The 20,037-nt window shown below is 37.1% G+C and overlaps 1 non-coding gene across 1 annotated transcript; it reads right to left on the minus strand.

Moving 5' to 3' along the window:
* Positions 1 to 19,701: 19,701 nt before the first annotated feature.
* LOC131165113 (small nucleolar RNA R71) lies at positions 19,702 to 19,809 on the minus strand. Its single transcript, XR_009139435.1, has one exon. It is a non-coding gene; the product is annotated as a small nucleolar RNA R71 (small nucleolar RNA).
* Between the last annotated feature and the right edge of the window lie 228 nt (positions 19,810 to 20,037).

Below are 20,037 nucleotides of genomic sequence, written 5' to 3' on the forward strand. Positions count from 1 at the left end.
GAAGAGAAAAAGATAAATAAAATATTGAAAGTAATATGCTAGGAGGGAGAAATGAGAGATAATAAACCCTTAGGACTTAAAAAGGAAAATATGTTCAAAAAGGGTTCAAGATCATTTAACAAATCCCATACAAATTTTCATGCCTTATCTCGCAAACACAAGATTAGTAAGCATGGCTCCTCATGAAAATTTGAAACTTGCTGTCGTCATAAAATTAAATGGCTCACTTTATCCACTTGTCCATCCAGAATTGCTGGAAGCTTAGGAAAAGAAATAAATTGGATAGTCAAGAAAGCAAACCTCGTAGGACCTAAGGAAAAATGGATTTAATTTAAAATTATCAAATTAGTTAATTTTCTCCTTAGACCCTAGGATTAAATTCAGGGGTTGATTGTGATGACTGTAAGTCTGGGAAGGGGTCTTCGCTCAAAATATCAAATCTTGGTATATGCTTTAGCTATGTAATATTGTTTTACCAAGAAACATCAGAGAATCACCTCAGTGTAGAAATTCATGCAATATATCCAATCTGAACCTAAGAAGGAGCTCTTGGTCAAATTTTGGTCAAATTTGAAAAATTAACCATGCTCGGTCAACCGAGCATTAAATGAACTGGAGCTCTCAGTCGACCATTCCATTAACTTTTGATCGTGCGGTCAACCGACCCATTTGAGCTTCACTAATTCGATTGACCAAACCCTTCGGTTTGTCCTCAGTTAACCAAACCGTGAACCGTGCGCCTACTTCAGTCGACTGCCCAATTCAGTACAAACTTCTTTCGGTCGACCGAACACTGCCGGTTTGTAAGGAATTTAAAGCGTTGTTCGACCGAACCTATCCCTGGTCGACTAAACCTCGGTGCTTAAATACATTCTTCACATTCAGAGCTCAATTTTTACTAGAAAAACTGCAGAGCTCCTTCATTGTTCCGCTAAGTATTATCCCACATTCTTAGACTAGTACCAAACTCATCTCCTCTAGCTCTCATGGCTCGTCAAGATGATCGTATTGAAGCCCATGATATGGCGCACACTGAGGACGACTGGTTTTTGTCAAAACGTGCCAAAATCAAATATGTGCGGGAGTTTCGCCCAAAAGAAGCTATTTTGGGTAAGATTCTAAATCTTGAATTTATGGAACAACATTTTGGAAATATTATGAATATGTTCCAGTATCAGGGGTGGAAAAAATTTATTTCTTATTAGCCCAGTGGCCATTACTTGACCTATATTAGGTTGTTTTACGCAAACCTAAGGAATGACGAGAATGGATACTTCTCCAGGGTAGTGAGGACCGATATTCGATTTGATGCAAAGTATTTATCTGATGTCCTAGATATTGATCGTGGCGATTTTGAATGCCCGGACTCAGTAACATCCTGGATACACGAACGGGATTTTACTGTTGCCACTTTTGCAAATCTAATTATGTCTAATCCACTGGCCGCCAGTTAGAATCACCCACCTCAGTATAGGCAGTTCACCTTAGAGGCCAAGATTGTGCACCACCTAATTACGTATAACATCCTGCCTAAGGCAAGATCTAGGGTGCATGTCTCCTTTCTAGACTGCTTTGTTATGTGGTGCATGTTTGCTCGGAAAAAGCTAGATTTACCCAGCTTAATGATATGGTGGATAATGGCCAAGACGATCGACCACAGGATCATTATGCCATACAGAGGGATTTTGAACAAGTTATTTCGAGTCGTAGGAGTTACCCGCACCAATGTGGTTGTGCTGAAAAGGAAGAGGTATGCTGATATATTCTCCGCTATCACCTTGAGACTGATGGGATATGACTTGGTCGACAACATTTGGTTGCCATCTGGTGCGAGGGGTGCAACAACTTAGGAGGAAGCCTCGCAGGAGGTACCATCACAGGCCATGCCGCCGATGAACACTGATTTGATGGCTGCTATCACCGGTCTCTCTGACTCCTTCGGGAAGTTCAAAGGATCAGTCCAGTTAGATCTTCGAGATCTAGCGTGGTCATCCACTGCACTTCATAAAGAGTTTACATAGTTCTCGATCTCTTCTGCTAGCCAGTTCACAGAGATAGAGTGGGTCATCGCTGTTAACTTCAGCGAGTTGAATGATCGGATCCAGGAGATGCAAGACGAGAGAGATAGGATGACTATGGATTTTGACTTTGATACAGTTGATGGTGTTGATGGCGATGTTGATGAGGGCGACATCTAGTTTCAGGGGAGCATTCTGCAAATCAGGAATTATCTTTATGATTCATTATCTTTTATATTCTCTGGTCTGTACTTATGAAATAGCTTTTATTTTTCTTTTCTTTCTTTTCTCTTTTGTTACATACTACACTCTAACCCACTGTCTATTTTGGATTCTTCGAATAGTTAGGTTACTTGTTTTTATTAATATTTGTTGGTATGTATTAATTTTGGGAATGTCGGGGTTGTCTATTTTTTAGGTATTGCATGTTCCCATGATTATGTTTGTGTGTAATGCCTAGATGATAGTTTTCTGCTCTTTTGTTGGATATCATGTGATAAACGGCATATAAATCATTGTCTACTTGGTTGCATGCTTAGTTTAGAATGTCTTCTGCATAGCGAATGCAGTTGATGTGTAAATTGCATGCTGGTAGTTGATATAGGTTCTTGCATGCCCTAAAATTCTGATATATTGGCTGTTGAGAATCTTTTATGCAGGTTTATTTGGGAAATGTCCTATTTATAGACAGCATGCTATCAAAATTTTGGTGGACTTTTCCAACATAAAACCTTGTCAAATGATGATTATCATGAAATTAAAAGTTAAAATCTTTTTGAAAGGATGAGTGAAAAGTCAATGAAAATTAAATTTCATCCTTATATAATCATCAAGTGTTTAAAAAGCGTAGCTCCATCCCTAGGGAAAGACCATAAAGAACTCATATGCATCATGGTTTGACTTGTTGAATATTAAGGCTCTTCAAAGAACCTTGATCATCATTGTCTTCCATGTGTTTTGATATGGAAGGTTCTCGGTTATGTGCTTTATTTCATGCTTTAATGTCTATCTTTTGATGCATGCGTAATCTATAGGGATGATTATACTTATTGAATGGTAAAATGAATAAATCTTAATCCAATATATTCATTTTAAAAGACTTAAAAATTGATTGCTTATACTTCTTGGCATTCTTAATGAAATATTTATCCATCTAGTCTAAGTGATTTATTTCATCAAAGGTTGGATTCAATCTGTCAAGGGGAGCTTTCAAATAGATTTTACAAGTCTAAGCAATTAATATAACTATTGATATCTTGCATTGGCTTAGACTTTATAAAAATTGGTTATTGCTTGTAGTGCATAATTCTCATATCTATTGCATGTTCATGGAATTTATATATATATATATATTTACATTTTGATCATACTAGAACTATTTGAGTAGTTGTAAATAAATTGCTAAGTCTTATGAACTCAAACAAGTCATTTTTTATACATGATTTATTTTGGAAAGTACTATTTACAAACGATACTCTGCCGAAATTTTTCAAAATTTTCCAAAACTTATTATTTATAAAAATATATTTTACCCATTGCCTAGAGTTGTTATTTTTATGACCTTTTTTGCTGTTGCCAAAAGGGGGAGAAGAAGAAGGCAAAAAAATTGGGTTGAAATTAAGTTGCACTTAATGCATATTGTTAGAGGGAGCCTTCTAAGGCTATACCCATATTTTTTGCATGATGTATTTGTCATCATAAAAAATGGGGAGAATGTTGACCTTATAGGTCACGCGCCGGTTTTGATTATGACAAATACTTGTTGTATTTGATGCATATTTGAGGTTGTGTGCAGGTATACTATTGGCAGGACAATATGATGGCACAAGGAGTAAAAGTTGAAGGCCTTGAAGACTTTATTTATGATTGCATTTAATTTCAATATTCTTTAAGGGTCTATAATAGTAAATAGGGTTTTGATTGTAATAACCATATGCATCACCTACATGATTTGATAAGTAAGCTCAAATTAAAAAGGACCTAGAAATGACCCTGGGACACTCACTCATGCATATATATATGTATGGTCATTTGAATAGGGTGATTGCAAGCTTAAACAAGACTGAAATTCACTAAATAGGCACATTCAATCGATTGTGCTTGTATGTATAAAAACCACTCGGTTGACCGAACAGGAACCGGGTCAACAGTTTGACCACAACCCGGTCGACCGAACTTACCCAGTTCATTCTCACTTGGTTGACTAAACTCCCTAGGAGTCAACACATTGACCATCTGGTTGACCAAGCCCAAATTGCATGCCAACGCCCTAGTCGACTGAGTTCCCACATATGAGAACTCAACGGTCTGGTCGACCGAACTAGTTAGTTCAAAAACTTCACAGTCGACCAAACCGTGCTAAAATGGAAAATCGCCCTGGAACTTCCATGTCTGGTCGACCGAACTTGTAGTTCAATTAATACCCGGTCGACCGAACTTAAAGCAACTCAGTCAACCAAACTTCCTTCGGTCGACCGGTGCTCTCGGGTTGCCCCTTTATTTTTACCATGGTTAATACTTTTAAATGTGGCTAAATTGATTAAAATATATTAAAACTTTTATAATTATTTCATATATGTCCTAAACGGTTATATCTTTGGGGAAGTCTATATATACCTCCTCATTTGGAATAATTACCATTGAATTAGCAATCTTAATTAGGAAAAATCCTTTGAAATTCAAAAATCTATAATACTCATTTTTGAGCCTCCAACACTCATTCTTACCAGATTTTATTGCTCAAATATCTTTGTAAGTGTGATTTGAGTGTTCTTGTTTTATAGGTTTGCTCTCTCAAGTTTGTGCTTGTTCGATATTATTTTGGTTGAGAGCAAGACCTCAAGTTTTCTTAGGGGACTTTATTAATAAGTCTTTCCTAAGAAGACTTCGCTTGATCTTCTAAGTATTGCACTATCATTGCAATATCTTAAGAAATTCTTATTTGATTTTGGTTGCTAAAAATCTTTGCAAATCATTTTCAAAATATCTCTCGTGCTTATATTTGATAAATATATATTTTGAGATAGTAGCAAAAGATCTTTGTTGCTATACTCTTAATTGAGACCATTATTTTAATACAAAGATCAAACAACTACTTTTACAAACCATTGTTGAATATCTCTTGTAAGTTACTTTGATAAAAACTTATGTTGAGATATTTAGTGTATGCTTGTGATTTTTGCTGGTGCACTGTGATTGAGAACATTATTTTGACACAAAGATCCTATCACTTACACTCTCACATACTGGTTGTAGTTTTTGCACAAATCCTTGAGAGTAGACACTAAGACTACATTGAGCTTATCATATCTTATCATTTGGTAGTGTATGTGATTGATTATATTGGTACATATCGGCTTATGTAAGAAGCATTTCCTTATACACAAGAATCTGTATTTCAAATCTGTTGTATTCCAGGCATGGGCCTGAAGAGAGAGACTAGCCCTGGTAAATAGTCCCGGACTGGTTTAGACCCGGTTAGGAAAGCTAGGTGCATCATCCTATTAAGGCTTGTTGGTTGAATTCAGCCCCTTTAATTGACCTGGTTGTAATCAGTGCCGCTCCACCCATTAAGTGAGCCTTTAGTGGAATCCTCGGGCTTGCGAGCTAGAGGCGGGGACGTAGGCACAGTTGGCCAAACCCCGATAACCTTTTGTGCTTGTTCTTTACATTTCTGCACGTGTATGTTATAGTTTGAATGAAGCGCATGATTTAATTTACGTTTCTTATACTTATCTGGCATTTAAAATTGTATAGAATGACCCTAGGTTACCAAATCATAAAGACTTCGAACTTAACCTATGAGAAAAATTTAAAATTCCAATTCGCCTCCCTCTTGGGAATACACCAAAGCTAATAAAAATAATATTTATTAACCGAACCCTAGGCTCAAAAACCTCAATTGGAATGGTTGGATTGGAAAATAAAATCTGTAATCATATGTACGTAAACATATATTGCATTTTAATTGGTCCATAATCCAAAAACAACTGACATAATATAATCCCCTTACTTGTTTTCTTGAAAACGACCTGAAATGAATGAAAACCCAAAACTCTAGCTTTTCGAACTGGCTGAAAACGAGATCCTATAAGCCGGAAGAAGGGAGAGAGGATCGAGGAGCACCTGAAGATGATCTGGGAGGCCTAGGGGGGGAGAGAGAGAGAGAGAGAGAGAGAAAGAGAGGGTCTCCAAAAATCCTAAGTAGAGAGAGAGAGAGAGAGAGAGAGAGAGAGAGAGAGAGGATTGTGAGAGTTATGAAAAAAATACATAACTTAGCCCTTAAGTAAACAGGCCCGCAGGAAAACTGTCACCGGTTTTTCTGGGCTTGACCAAACCGACAACGGTTTGGCCTTAAACCTGCTCTCGGTTGTTTACCTGTAGGAAAATCATCGATGGTTTTTCTAATCCTCACAAAATCGTCGCCAGTTTTCTCTTGGCCAAACCAATTTCCTCTTTTTCCTTTCCTCTCACTTTTCTTTTATTTATTTCTTTATTTTATTGGTTTGGGTTTCTAAAAACTCCCCTCCTTATAAAAATTTAGTCTTCATCCTCGAAATTTACTAATTGAATTACATCGCATCCTTAGAATGATTACTAATGTGCTGATCCGACTCTAAGAAAAGCCGACGACCACCCACATAGCAGCTTCGTCCCAAATTTATTAATTACCCTCACTTATGTTGGAGGAATACCATGGTTACACATACTATCTCGGGGGATTAAATTACCTATATAAAACCTCCTAAATACCAACCATATACTAAAACATCAACAATTAATAAAGCTAACAAGCCTACTCTAAGCAACCTATATACAAAACCAACACTTACCTACCGATCTACCTACCTGATTAGCGCTAAGCCTCTTTGAACAGTTGTGTATACTTCTGATGTATTTCTGTCTCTAATTCCCATGATACTTCCTCCACTGCATGATTTCACCAAAGTATCTTCACAAGAGGAATCCTCTTAGTACGTAGTTCCTGTTCCTTATGGTCTAAAATCTATACTAGTATCTCCTCACAAGCCAAAGTGTCCCCGAGTTCCAAAGACTCGTAACTGATCACATGTGAAGGATCTAGAACATACTTCCTTAGCATGGACATATGGAACACGTCGTGAATTCTAGACAATGCTAGGGGTAATGATATTTTGTACGCTACCGGATTGACTCTTTCCAGAATCTCGAATGGCCCGATGCATCTAGGGCTTAACTTCTCCTTTTCCCCAAATCTCATTACTCTTTTCATCAGAGTAATCCTAAAAAATATGGCATCACCTATCTCAAACTCCAGCTCTCGCTGGCATATATCCGCATAGCTTTTCTACTGACTCTAAGTTGTCTTAATTCCTTCCCTAATAAGCTGGACCTTCTTAGAGGTATGCTGAATAAGCTCCTGCCTCAAAATTTGTCGCTCAACCTCATCTCAGTATAATGGAGATCGGCACCTTCAACCATACAACGCTTCATATGGTGCTATCTCGATACTAGACTGGTAACTATTATTGTATGCAAACTCAACTAACGGTAGATATTTAATCCAACTACCCCTGAAATCCAGTACACACGCCCGCAACATATCCTCCAAAATCTGAATGGTCCTTTCTAGCTGACCATCGGTCTGTGGGTGAAAAACAGTACTCCAAAATCCCAATGCTTCTAGTAGACTCTTCCAAAACAAGGAAGTAAACCATGGGTCCCTATCTGAAAAGATAGACACAGGCACCTATACAATCTGACTATCTCTTGCACATAGAGTTTTGTCAGCCTATTCATAAGATAACTGACTTTAACCGAAATGAATGGGCAGTTTTCGTCAGTCTGTCAACAACTATCCAGATAGCATTCTATCCATAAAGTGTCGATGACAATCCTGTGACAAATTCGATGGAAATGTGCTCCCACTTCCACTTAGGGATGAGAAGTGGTTGCAACGGTCCTACTAGACTCTAATGCTCAGCCTTCACTTGCTAACACGTCAGCCACTGCTCAATAAAATGGGCGATCCCTCTTTTCATGTTAGACCACCAGAAAGATTCCCACAAATCCTTGTACATCTTTGTGCTTCCTGGATGCAGTGTATATAGAGAGAGAGCGATGTGCCTCTTTCAGGATAGTTTGTTTAATCTCAACATCATTCAGTATGCATATACTGGTGTGAAACTCAACACCCCTTCGTCTGAAACATTAAAGTCTGCCTTCAACCCATCCTGAACCCCATTCACAATCTCTACTAGCTCTGCATCTTTCGTCAGAGTTGTTCTGATCCTTTCCCGTAAGGTCGGTTGCACTACCAGGCTAGCAATGAACACCTGGTGATTTCCTTCCATTAACTCCACACCCAACCTTTCCATGTCCATCCTGATCCGATGCTAAACTCCAACTGCTGAGACTAACAGATTCACTAACTTCCAACTCAAAGCATCAACTACCACATTAGCCTTTCTTGGGTGGTAATTGATGGTACAATCGTAGTCCTTTATAAACTCAAGCCATCTCCGCTGCCTCATGTTCAACTCCTTTTGAGTGAAAACGTACTTAAGACTTTTGTGATCAGTAAAGATCTCGCACCTTTCACCATACACGTAGTGCCTTTGGATTTTTAATGCATAGACTACTACTACCAATTCCATGTCATGCAGGGATAGTTTTTCTCGTACTTCTTAAGTTGGTGAGAAGTGTATGCAATAACCTTTCCTTGCTGCATTAAGACACACCCGAGTCCTTTCTTAGATACGTCACTGTAGATCATAAATCCACCCTCTCCTGATGGAATAATCAATACTGGGGTAGTAACTAGTCGCTGCTTCAGTTCCTGAAAACTGTGTTTGCACTCATCAGACCACTCGAACTTCATGTTCTTCCTTGTAACCATGTCAGCGCACCTGATAGTTTAGAAAACCCGGCTATGAATCTACTGTAATATCCTACCAAACCCAAGAAACTTCTAATCTCATGCACATTCTTCAGTCTTGCCCAATCAACTACCGCTTCTATTTTTCTTGGGTCCATTGAAACACCTTCTCTAGACACTACATGTCCCAGAAATGCCACTTGCTCTAACCATAATTCACATTTCTTGAACATGGTGAACAACTTTTTCCCTTTAAGTACCTGAAGTAATAACCTCAAATGAGTTGCATGCTCCTCAAGACTCCTCGAATAAACCAGAATGTCATCAATGAATACCACCACAAACTGATCTAAATACTCGTGGAACACCCTGTTCATCAGATTCATCAATGTCGTAGGAGCATTGGTCAATCCGAAAGGCATAACTAGAAATTTATAGTGGCCATACCTAGTACGGAAAACTATCTTTAGTACATCCTCTATTTTAGCCCTTATCTAATGATACCCAAATCGCAAATCGATCTTAGAGAAGACCTGTGTGCCCTGTAACTGGTCGAACAGATCGTCAATTCAGGGTAATGGGTACTTATTCTTTACTGTCACTTTATTAATATCTCTATAGTTAATGCACATCCTCATAAACCCATCTTTCTTCTTTACAAACAGAACCGGTGCCCCCCAATGTGATACACTCGGTCTGATAAACCCTTTATCAAGAAGTTCCTGCAGCTACTCCTTTAACTCCTTTAGTTCATCCGGAGCCATTCTGTATGGAGCATTAGAAATAGACATTATCCTTATAAGCAACTCAATGGCAAACTCCACCTCATGATTAGAAGGCAATCCCGGTAAGTCTTGTGGGAAAACATCTAAGAACTCCTTTACCACAGGGATATCCTCCAGTTTAAGTTTCTCCCTCAGTACTTCTTTTACAAATGCTAGGTACCACTAGCATCCCTCTAGGAGTAACCTCTTTGCCTGAATGATTGAAAGAATCTGTGGTGTAGAGCGCACACACGACTCGACAAATATAAATTCATGCTCCCCAAGAGGTCTAAACACGACCTCCTTCCTATGGCAGTAAATACTTGCATAATTGGCTGCTAACCAATCCATTTCCCGAATGATATCAAAACTAAGCATGTCAAAGATAATCAAGTTAGCAAGCATCATTCTCCCCTAAATCTCCACTAGACAGTCTCGGATCACTTTACTACACGCTACCACAGACCCTGTCGGTGTGACCACCTCTAACTTGGCATCTAACAATTGTGTTTCTACCCCGCACAATTTGATGAATCCCTGAGAAATGAAAGAATGTGTCGCACCTGAATCAAACAATACAATGGCTTTATTGGAAAGCACGTAAATGTTACCTGTCACCACATCTCCTGGATTCTTAGCATCGCTAGGAGTCAAGGAATGCACCTGCGCCTGGGTTGTACCCCTCTGATAGTTTCCACACAGTGCCTGGCTACCTCCCCGATACTGCTGCTGTGGAGGTGGGAAATTCAACATCGTGTGGCAATCTCACGCCATATATCCGGGCTTACCACACCGAAAACAATCACCTGGTCCACCCCTGCACTTTCCCAAATGCCTCTTGCTACACTTAGGGCAAATAGGGTATGATGAGGTACCCTGAAATGCTCTACCACCCGTAACTCATTGCTGGCCTCCTCCGTTACCATACCTTCTCCAAGGACCCTGCCTCACACCCGTATGAGAACTAGAAGGCATCAACCTCTTCTTTGGGTTTTGAACCTCCACATCTACCTATAGGCTCGTCTCTGCCACAGTGGCTTTATCCACCAGTGTAGCTAACTCCAGCACCTGTAACACAGCCACCTGCATTATAATCTCCTACCTCAGGCCCCTCTCGAACTTTCAGACCTTCGTGGACTCGTTATGTACCATATAGGGAGCAAAACGTGACAACTCCACAAATTGGGCAGCATACTACTGAACTGTCAGTTGTCCCTAAGTCAGGTTCAAGAACTTCTCTGCCTTTAAAATCGTCACTAATAGTGTGGTATTAGTAGCGGTTTTTAAGAACCGTCACTAATAGTGTAAGCATTAGTGATGATTTTAGCAGTTGTCATTAATACCACACTATTAGTGACGTCTTTAAAACCGTCACTAATACTTTCGTCACTAAAAATAGCGCGGTAAATACTTTTAGCGCGAAAATTTTTCCGAGAAAATATTAGCGACGATTCTAGGGTATTAGTGACGGATTAAATTCGTCACTAAAAGTCACTTATTAGTGATGATTAACTAATCATCACTACTAATATTTATGAATAAATAAAAAAATATTAGTTTAGGGTATTAGTGACGGTTTTGAAACAGTCACTACTAGTGTTTTTATTTAAAAAATATTTTAAAAAAATTTAATTTAGGGTATTAGTGACGGTTTGCGAGAACCGTCACTAATAATGGGGTATTAGTGATGGTTTGGAAATCGTCACTACTAGTGTTTTTATTTAAAAAATATTAAAAAAAAAATTAGTTTAGGGTATTAGTGATGATTTGGGAGAAACATCACTAATAATGGGGTATTAGTGACGATTTTGAAACCGTCACTACTAGTGTTTTTATTTAAAAAATATTAAAAAAAAATTAGTTTAAGGTATTAGTGACAGTTTTGAAACAGTCACTACTAGTGTTTTTATTTAAAAAATATTTTAAAAAAAATTAGTTTAGGGTATTAGTGACGGTTTGGGAGAACCTTCACTAATAATGGGGTATTAGTGACGGTTTTGAAACCGTCACTGATGCTTAAAATCTAAAATCCCTTAAACGTGCCTCTCCTCTCGCTCTCTCTCTCTCTCTCTCTCTCTCTCTCTCTCTCTGAATCTGCGGAACTTCTATTCGATCTTAGACGGCACACAGCTTGCCTCGTCATCGATTTGATCATTGGGCCCCCTAGGCCACCGTCTGTCGCCGTTGTCAACTCCTGCCGCGCAGGTACGTCCCTTTTTTCCTCTCATTTGCTATCTCTTTGCTCCTCACCTTGCTCCTTTCCCGGAAGCAATTCTTTTGAAAAATAAAAATGGAAGAGCAAAAAACCATGGATGAACCTCTGCCCTCAGGTACACACTTCTTCATTTCCAATTGATGTTGCCCTCTCCTTCCTTGGCATCCCTCTGCCTTCCAATTGCAACCACCAGCTTATAAGCCAAAGCAGGCCACGCACCAGTCACCGAGAGCACTAGCAGGCTAGTCCAGCTTCGAGACACCGGCAGACAGGAGGGCCTTCACCAATTGTTCCACACAGCCACTACAACCACCCACTCTGTTCCACACCAGAACACCCGAGGACCTCAGCAGAAAACCAGCAACAGCTTCTTCTAGCTACCAGAGCAGAACACACCAGTCACGCACTCGGGCTTCATTGCTGTCTCTCCCACTTACTCTTTCTCTTCTTTTATCTTATTTTATTCTTGTTTTTATTGAATATTGTTACTGGCTTCTTATTTTGTTCTCCTTTTTATTTTAATTGAACATTGTTACTGCCTTCTTATTTTGTTCTTGTATTTATTTAATTGAACATTGTTACTACCTTGTTATTTTGTTCTTGTTTTTATCTTAGTTGAATATTGTTACTGCCTTGTTTTGGGATCTATTAAAAGTTTAAGTTCTAAAAATTATTCAAGGTGTTTTATATTTATTGCAGTGATTATCTATTTAGTTTCTCAAGTAGTTTTAGTGGTAGCTTTAATATTAATTTAGTATTTCACTATTTGCTTAAGTCCAGTTGAGTTTGGAAAAAGGTTTGTTACAAAATATGTGTCGTGTCCTCGACTCACTCATAAATCTAGTCTTTCTGTTGAAGCTCGTTTTAATTAGGGTCGGACTTCCAATTTTAATTTTCATACACGTGCATATGATTTTCAATTATGTGATATTTTTCTCTTTGCTTATGGCCTTCTTTCAATGATGATCATTTGAATTTGAATGTAGGAAAAAATAAAATTGGGGAGGAGAGCGGGAGATGGAGTTTGTATCAACACGTGGGAAGAGCAGGGTCCGTCATTCTGACGGCTTCTTTGGCCGGAACTGAGGTCAGCGTAGAGGAGATTCCAAGTTAGTTTTTTTTTTAATGCTCAATAAGTAGATTAAAAATTATATTTTTGATTTTCTTTGTTACCATTTTAAAATTTTGGTCCTTACCTCTTTGAGAACGATGCCAGCTATTAATTGTGTTCCCATTCTAACCTAAGAATGTTTTTGACATGCCCTTAAAATAGTCCTATATCAATTTGGTAGTTTTGAATATTATCCCTGTATTATCTGGAATCGTTCCTGAAATTTTTATTTAGTTATTGGTTCTTATTTTCTCTATTTCTACAGCTGCCTGCTCAGTTTTGCTCTTCAATTTATGCTAATATGTGTTGTTATTTGTTGTAGTTGTTATCTTTTGCTAATAGTCCTAATGAATAATTTTGCGTGTATCTTGCTGCCATATTTGATTGTTGATGTAGATATGTATTTACTGGTTTGAATGATTGTCTCATCAAGATTTGGTTGATGGAGACTGCATTTGCTTGGCTAGTTGTCGAGGAGTTGTTGTTGTTGTTGTTGTTGTTGTTGTTGTTCTTATTATTATTATTATTATTATTATTATTATTATTATTATTATTATTATTATTATTATTATTATTATTATTATTATTATCTTTTGCGTTAAAATCATTACATGGCATTTCTCAGTGTAAAAGGGAAAGGTCCTGGATTCGTAAAAATCATTACATGGCATATCTCATTGTTAAAAAAATTGGATTGGAACTGTGGTTCTTAGTTTAGCTTTTTTGTTGGAGTTGGAAAATTCCTATGTTTTCAAGTCATTATTTTGATCAATTCTCTTGATGATGGCAAACGGGACTCTACGAGGTTCTTTTAGGAGTTCAAAGGACTCTAACAAGGGGTTTCTCCCTTCCTTGTTCAATTATGGCTATGATGGAAGCATTAAAAAAATCATTAAGGGCAAGCTTTAGAAGAGAATTTGTTTGCAGGTTTTATGGTTGGGGATGGGGTAAGGTAAAGTTGGATTATTTTGTCCGTGCTTTATGTGGATGATATCTTACTTTTCTTGTTTAGCATTTGAGGTCATTAGTGATTTTTGAGAGGAGTTATATTCTCATTTAATTTGTAAATTTTAGTTTATATGGCATTGAAAAATTCTAATGTCTATGTGCTTTCCAATCCTTCTCATTAAATGAACGAAAAGCAAATTCTGTGTAGTTTATACTTTATACATATCTGCTGATTTAAATTATTTAAAAATTATGTTTATTTTTAATAAGAAAAATTTTAAATAAATTTTGTGTGGGCTTCATCAATGGCAGTCAATGAAATCAGACCAAATTAAGTGATTGATAGGTGGTTAACATTCTATCGAACTCACAACTACAGTGGAGAGGCAAAGGTGGTGCATGAATTTTGTTGTAATTGGGTTTCAACTGAGGGCAATAAGTTTAGGATGTGTCTGAGATGCATTTGCCAAGGATAATAACTGTTAATGGCAATGGATTTCAAACTAAAAACAAAAAATAAAAAACAGATTCTTGATGTATATAATATAACATACATACATACACACACATACACCTATTTCTAACTATTGTTAACAAAAGATGGTGAGGCAGTTGGCAAACAGATTCTTATCTGTGCATATTATTCCAAAGTGTGTTTTTTTTTTTCATAAATTTTTAGTTTAAATAAAATTTTTCAAATGAAGGATAACCCTGATATGGATAATATTTGTGATCCTGTGGTATTTATCAATTCTACTCTTACATCATTTGCACAAACTACATAGTCATATATGATTTTTCCCCAATTTTTACATTACATGATCCCTTTTTAGATTCAAGTGTTTTTTGAGTATTTATTTATGTGCAACCAAAAATTAATTGTTAATTTCCAAAAAAGGAGATTAAAGGTAATATAGGGTCAAGAAGAATGGATGGAGCACTAGAGGAAGTGGCATTGTTTCCCATGCAAGTCTGTAAAAATTTGTTTCTCATTTTTCTTGTTTGTTCCTTCCTCCCACTCATTTTAGAGTAGCTAATGGCAATAGGGTTTGATTTTGGGAGGATGCTTGGCCTGGTTACAGTCGTTGGAGTAGATGATGTTTCATCTTCTTAAGATTTCCACTCTTCACAATGCACGTATCTTCTCTTTCTTTTCTTTGGAGAGGAGCTCTCTTTCTTGGGATTTTCATTTTATAGTGAATCTCATACCAATTATGTCTACTCTATGAAATATGTTGTTTATGAGATAATCCAATATATTCTAATATATGTTGTTTATGGGATGTATGGACACATTACATTATTTAATGCTTATTATATGAAACTCTTGTGCACTCGTAAAATTCATTACCAGTTGGATTATTATGAACTATTTATAGTAAACACCTAAGTTTAGAGCATATTTCTATGGAAAATGTCATATTTACAAGAGAAATGCTGTCAAAATTTTTCAAAAAACGTATACTAATTTTTTTAACATTCTTAACTTGTAGGGTTTGTAACTGTGACAACGTCAGCACGATGTCATGCACTACGGATGCAACTTTTGACTTTTTTTGTTATATGAACAGATGAAATGTATTTGAATTTGAATTTGTATAATGTATTTGTATTTAAATTTGAATTTGTATAATATATTTGTATTTCAATTTGAATTTGTATAATATATTTGTATTTGTATTTAAATTTGAATTAGAATTTTGAATAATTTATGAATTTTTTTGCAATTATGGTTTAATGCTATGTATAAGAAAATGTAATTCAATTACAGATTTTTACAAGAATTAATAATTGGGAAAAAATTAATTTCACTACTAATTGTTCAATTTAAGTATTAGCGACGGTTTCAAAACCGTCACTAATATTGCCTTTTTAAAAAGTTTTAGTGAAGGTTTTCAAACCGTCACTAATACTATGGCTTTAGTGACGGTTTCAGTTCTGGAGAGCAATAGTGATGGTTTTAAAACCGTGACTAATAATAGAGTAATAGTGATGGTTTTAAAATCGTTACTAATAATAGAGCATTAGTGACGGTTTTAAAACCGTCACTAATAATAGAGCATTAGTGACGGTTTTAAAACCGTCACTAATAATAGAACATTAGTGACGAATTTAAAAACCGTCACTAATACTATGACTTTAATGACGATTTTTGGTCGAACCGATGTAGAATCTATAGTGACGAGCTTAGGTTTTTAGTGATGATTTTAATCTATCACTAATACTTTATTATTAGTGACAGTTTAAAAAATTCGTCACTAATAAGTATTAGTAACGGCAGATATAGCAACTAATTGAAAACCATCACTAATACTCACAAAACCATCACTAATACTAGTAGTGACAGTTTGGTGAGTATTAGTGACGTTTTAAAACAGTCACTAATAACCTTATTTTTTGTAATTTTGTTTTCTTGTCAGAGGCTGGAAAATACCGATCAAATAAAATTTCTCTGAAGCGGTTCCACGTCATCGCCACCGGTACCAGTCTCTGCTCCTTTAGCAGCTTTACTGCTTCCCACCATCTCGGCCTCTCCAGTTAGTTTAAACGTGGCATATAACACCTTCTACTCATCGGCGCATCACAGTACAACCAAGATCTTTTCAATTCTCCGTATCTGATTCTCCGCAAGGATCGGGTTGGTACTTCCCACGAAGTTAGGAGGCTTCAGGCTAGTGAACTTCTCAATATAACCTCCCAGTTCAGTAGTGGTACGATCCGTCCCCTAAGAATTCCACATAATCTCGGCCATAAACTGTTGGATGAAATCTCGAAGCGCCACTATAGAATCGCTGCCACCCTCATGGGCAGCCCTCTCACTGCTACTCCCTTCAGCAATAGTGTTACTATCCCTTGGATCCATCCTGAAGATAGAACTAAAACAGATTTAGAATTCTAATATCCCAACATGTTTGGTGCAATTATAACACTAAAGTGCTCACTTTAAATAAATTTCAAATACCGGCCTAAATCTTCTCCACTAATTTACGACATACTCTGCCAATTTCATGTTCCCGTCCTAGTTTTCAAGTACTTACCCTTCCGCTCGGAAACAAAACCATCAATAGATTGTCATGGTTTTCTAAACCCATTGACTGATCCAGAAAAATACAGAAGTCCGTCAAGGGATTTTTGCCTCCAGGCTTACGAAGACAAAACTCAACATTCCTATTCTACCCATTCCTATCATCGTCCTACTTGAACAACCTATACTTTGGGAAGGTCATACAACCTAGTTTGCAAAGCCTAACGACCTATGCTCTGATATCACCTGTAGTGCCCCGACTCGCCATGTGGGCTTAGAGTGCTAGTAAAACGTATAAGTCTCTCCAATACCTGATTACGCGTCAAAGTTACGTAATCAGGCATTTAAATTCATGCATTAAAGATTATAATTTTAATTAAATACCTAATTATGTTCAATATTTTAACATTGCACTCAATTTATAATATTTGAGTTTTTATTTAATAATTTATAGATTTTTAGTATTTTATCATTGCAAGATAAATTTTGGACATTAATGTTGATATTAAAATGCACGCGGATCGTGCTCGTGGGAAGCCGTGTGATGCCATGTGTGACTTGACCGACCACCAGTGTATAAAGACTAGTGTGAAGAGTGAACAAAGTCGGGCCGTCCACAGGTTCAAAAGAGAGGCGTGCTGGGTTACATGAAGTAAGGTCGTGAATTGTGCTTGAAATAAATAAAGACCGTGTACACGCTGGAGCCTCTAAGGGGGCTCGAATTGCACGAGGAGGCATCCGTGGGCTTGAATATGTGAGCTGGGAATTAAATGGAAAAACTGTGGGGGTGCTAGGCTTCAGACATAAAAGCATCCACGTAAATAGGCGTGAAGGGCCTCGAGTTCGTGGGCTGCCAACCGTGCGGGTGTGAAGTTGAAACTGTGAAGAAGCGGGGCTTGATAAGATTAAGCGTGCGTGCGTTCGCGTTGCAAGGGCTGGGTTGCGTTGAAAAGGCTAGGTTGTGAAGCCATGTATAGCTGGGCTTGACAAAACTTCCGCATGCAGCCCACGCGGATGAGGATGCGCTGGGGGTTCGTCCTAATTGTAGGCGCGTCCGTGCGCGAGCTCAACTGCTAGGTCTCTTCGAGAGCAGCTGGGAGGTTTTAAAAATAAAAAATAAAATAAAAGGTGATAAAGGAGGGGCAGCTCTAGTTTTTCTTAGGTAGGGTTTTATTTTTCTTTAGGGGGGCCATGCGCAGCAGGCTGAGGAGGAACTCGAGAGCTCTGTTGCTGCTGCGTTGCTCCTGCTGCTACGGCCAACCTTCTCCCACACCAGAGAACTCGAGCACTCCTGCTTCCCTTCTTCTTTCCCTCTCTCTCTCTCTTTCTCTCATCTCTCTTATCTCTCTTCTCTTTTATCTCTCTCTCTCTCTCTCTCTCTCTCTCTCTTTCTTTTTTCTCTCTTGGATTCATTTAATTGTTTTAATTTTTTTCTTCTTTCTTTAATGTCACTTTAAATATTCTTGTAACTTTGTCATTTACTATTTTAATGTCATTTTGATTATCTTGTTGGAGTTTTTTTTTTTTTTAAGTTCAAGGTTTAGTTATTTTTATTTAAAACTTTGCTTGAGTGTAATTCTTGTTAAGGTTAGTTTAGAATTTTAGTTGTGTTTATTTGTATTATCAAGTTCAGTTTTTTTATTGTTGGAGTTGAATCCTTTTGAGTCATTTACTGTTAAATCTAATTTATTTATGTAGTTGAGTTTTATTTATTGGTTAGTTTAGTTTATTTTTATTTAGTTGAAATATTGCAAGGCTTTTTTATTTCAATATTTGGTGTTGAGTTGGGTCTTTGTTCTTTTGTTAAGGTTGATTTTAATTTAGTTTGTCTTTTTTTAATTAGTGAGTTGATTGGTAATTTTTACGCGTGTTAAATCTTTAGTTAGCATTTACGTTGTTTTAAATTCTATCACAAAATCTCAAAAATTTAAGAAACCGAATCTGAACTGTGTTCAATGAATTTTTCTTTTCTTGATTTCTTTTGAAATTATGCAAAATTTGGAATCAAACTGCATTCTCTAAGGAGTCGATATGACCCTTGAGCTAATTATTACACGACTGAACTCCTATACTTGGGATAGCTTTCAAACTGCTCATTTTTAAAGTAAGTCAAGTTTTTAACAACATTGTCGGGGATTGATAGATTTAATTTCAAAATTTGTGTTTTTCCAATAATTTTTTATTTTTAATTTAAAAAATAAAAACTAAAAAAAATTAATTTCTACTGTTTGAATTGATGTTTGATGCCTTGAGTCAAAGATTTTTCGAATAGACTATCTAAAATTTCACTTAACACCAGTAGTGACACACAAAGCACAAAATCTGATTATTCTCCTATTACTTTTACGAGTGATTCTGAAATTGATGTGAGTGATATTTTTTTAAGAAATTTTTTAGGGAGTTATGACTGCACCTGCACCACATACTCCTCAGGATTTTCTGCAGCTTACACACACTTCTACACCTTCTTGCATTGTTTTACCACAAGATGCACTGAACTTCACAATTAAGCATGGTATGTTGTCTATGATACCCCTGTTTCATGGGGAGGATTCTGAGAGTCTATATCAGCATTTGACAGATTTTGAGTTGGTTTGTACCATTTTCATTAATAGGGCTGGAGCTAATGAGTATGTCAAGTTTGCCTTATTTCCTTTTTCTTTAAAAGATAAGGAGAAAATCTAGTTTAACTCTCTGAGACCTAACTCTATTACTAGTTGGGCTATGAGTTCTTACACAAATTTTTTTCTTTTTAGAGAACCCAATACTTGCAGGAGCGGGTAAGTTAATTTATGCAGAAAGGTGATAAGACCTTCTAGGCTTGTTGGGAGAGGTTCAAGGATTTGATGAATATATGTCCACATCACGGATTCGAAGCTTAAAGGTTAACCAATGATTTCAATACTGCTCTTACCCTTGAATGTAAACAATTTGTCTAAACTATTTGCAACAGGGAGTCCTTCAGTAAGGAACCGGATGAGGCTCTATCATTCTTTGATTACATAGCTGAAAGTGCCCAACAATGGAACATACGATATGATCAGGCACCAATGGCAGCACAACCTCTCAGAGCAATCGGTGGTGGAGGTAAATACGAGGC

The sequence above is a fragment of the Malania oleifera genome, chromosome 9 (assembly GCF_029873635.1).
Source record: "Malania oleifera isolate guangnan ecotype guangnan chromosome 9, ASM2987363v1, whole genome shotgun sequence".
NCBI lineage: Eukaryota > Viridiplantae > Streptophyta > Magnoliopsida > Santalales > Ximeniaceae > Malania > Malania oleifera.